This window comes from Odocoileus virginianus, chromosome 32, assembly GCF_023699985.2.
Source record: "Odocoileus virginianus isolate 20LAN1187 ecotype Illinois chromosome 32, Ovbor_1.2, whole genome shotgun sequence".
In the NCBI taxonomy this organism is placed as follows: Eukaryota; Metazoa; Chordata; class Mammalia; order Artiodactyla; family Cervidae; genus Odocoileus; species Odocoileus virginianus.
The window spans coordinates 37,293,261-37,295,692 of NC_069705.1; the positions used below are offsets into that span (position 1 = coordinate 37,293,261).

The 2,432-nt window shown below is 48.3% G+C and overlaps 1 pseudogene; it reads right to left on the reverse strand.

The window, feature by feature from the left end:
* Positions 1–323: 323 nt before the first annotated feature.
* Positions 324–1,125, reverse strand: LOC110148341 (ubiquitin thioesterase OTUB1-like; annotated as a pseudogene).
* Positions 1,126–2,432: the final 1,307 nt, after the last annotated feature.

Below are 2,432 nucleotides of genomic sequence, written 5' to 3' on the forward strand. Positions count from 1 at the left end.
AAGGCTTGCAACCTCTTCTAACCACTGTATCCCCCCCTTTCCCTGGAGAGATAGGTTTCCTCACATGTGAAGCTACAAGACCACCCTGTTCCCCTTATGCACTGGTTTATATTGAAGGTTAAAGGGGACAGAGTATCTGTAAGTCCTTTGAGAATTGCAAAGCACTATGAATGTGCTGGTGCTTTTTTTTCACCACCAGTGTCCCCTTTAATAAAACACAAGGTCGTGTGACAGGGAAGGGGGTGGGGCAGTGAAATATGACCATTCACGACCACAAAAACTCCTCTGTACGCATCTAGTGCCTGGCAGAGGGGAGGGCAGACCTATTTGTAGAGGGTGTCCTGGTGTCCAGGCCGGCAGAGAAGGCAGACCTTGGGCTGGAGCCCTCGGGGGGTGTGGTGTGGCCCTCGCCGCAGTCCACGGCCTCCACCCGGATGGGGACGCTGAGCGCCTGGGCCAGCGCCGGGATGAGGATGCAGCTGCCCCCCTTGCACACGGGCTTCACCTCCTGCTGGCAGAGTTCCCTGATGGTCCGCCCACCCTCGATGAAGTGCTCCAAGAACTTGCTGTTCCGCTGCAGGTCGCCCGAGGGGAGCAGCCGCAGGAAGATCATTAGGTGGTCCAAGGTGCTCTGGTCGTTGAAGGAGTCCAGCGGGTCAGCCACTGAGGTCTGCTTCTCCACCCGCTCGTTCAGGTTCATGAATGTGTGGTGGAAATCCTCAATTGTGAGCCCAGTGAAGCCCTGGGACACCTGGTCCTCTTTGCTCTTGGCAGACACAGCCTTGAACTGCTGCGATTCCTTGCTGTCATCCAGCAACCCCTTCAAGTGGGAGAATCCGAAAGCATGATAGAAGCAGTTTCCACCAGCCCTGGTCTTGCGGATGTAGGAATACTTTCTGTGGCGGTCCTTGACCTTCTGTTGACAGATGTTGTCATCCTCAGTGCACTCTTTGTGTGGGACAGAGAGCTCCAGCCGCTCCCAGACCAGCGGGTTCTGCACAGCTATCTCTTGCTGAATTAGGTCTGCTGGGCCATGATGGCTTCATCATGGGCAAGACAGTTAATACCTTCCCAGTCGCTGCCCAACTGGCTCCTGCTTCTGCTCTGAGATTGCCCCACCACCATCATTAAACAAGTGGCAGTGGTAAAGAACCCGACTGCCAATGTAGGAGACATAAGAGATGTGGGTTCAATCCCTGGGTTGGGAAGATCCCTGAAGGAGGGCGCGGCAACCCACTCCAGTATTCTTTCCTGGAGAATCCCATGGACAGGGAAGCCTGATGGGCTCCAGCCCAAAGGGTTGCAAAGAGTTAGACATGACTGAAGCGACCTAGCACGCATGAATATAGACAGTGACATATGTATATGCAAGTACATACTATAGGTACACAACAGGTGATGTATTTGGAAAAGGTGAGATCATATGAGTACCAGGTGTAACACCAAGTACTTACGTGACTTTCAATCAATTCCTTATGCCTTTGATTCCTGATCTAGAAAATAAGATATGGCTATATCGTAACTATTATTATATGACAAGTGAATGTATGCTATATGTGAACAAAATAAAAATTGCAGCATCTGAGGCTCTGTAGATGGGCAGAGGGTAAAATAGTCTTAGTGGGTGGTAGTTGTCCATGCAAGAGGCAGGATACAATGGGTCAAATTCAAAGACATGAGGGAAAAGAATAGAAGTGGGATTAAGTGAGTATTAGGTTCAGTCTGTCCAAAGGAAGCCATTATAATGCTTATCATGACAAACTCTACCGGGGGAAAATGATGGCTGAAGCCAGTTAGAAAGACAGCCTCCTCCTACCTGCCAAATTACAGGTGTGCCCACCTGCAATCAGTGAGATTTCCCACCAAGTGTGTAGGTGCAGTTGGAGACACTTGAGGTGTCTTCATTGTTTAGTGGAGTGTCTTTCTTTCTTTTAGTTTCTTGGAACAAAATTATGTAAACCCATTTTTATAACTATTGAATTATAACTAATCATGTTGACTATTCATTGAGTAATTGTATAGATCAGTTATCCTGGTAGATGCTGGCAATGATCATTTTATTTCTCCTTGACATTTATGGAGGTTCTGGATTTGTGTCAGTTTGCAGCTCTATGGGCTTCCCAGGTGGTGGTAGGGGTAAAGAACCTGCTTGCCAATGCAGGTAGATATAAGAGACATGGGTTTGATCCCTGAGTCAGGAAGATCCCTGGAGGATGGCATGGGAACCTATTACATATTCTTGCCTGGAGAATCCCGTGGACAGAGGAACCTGGCAGGCTACAATCTTAGGGTTGCACAGAGTCAGACATGACTGAAGCAACTTAGCACATACACACACAGTTTTATACTGAATCACTGGAACTTTATAGCAATGAAATCACTCACTTTGAAACTGATGATGTGCTATAGATGAGCATTTGTGTGCATCTATG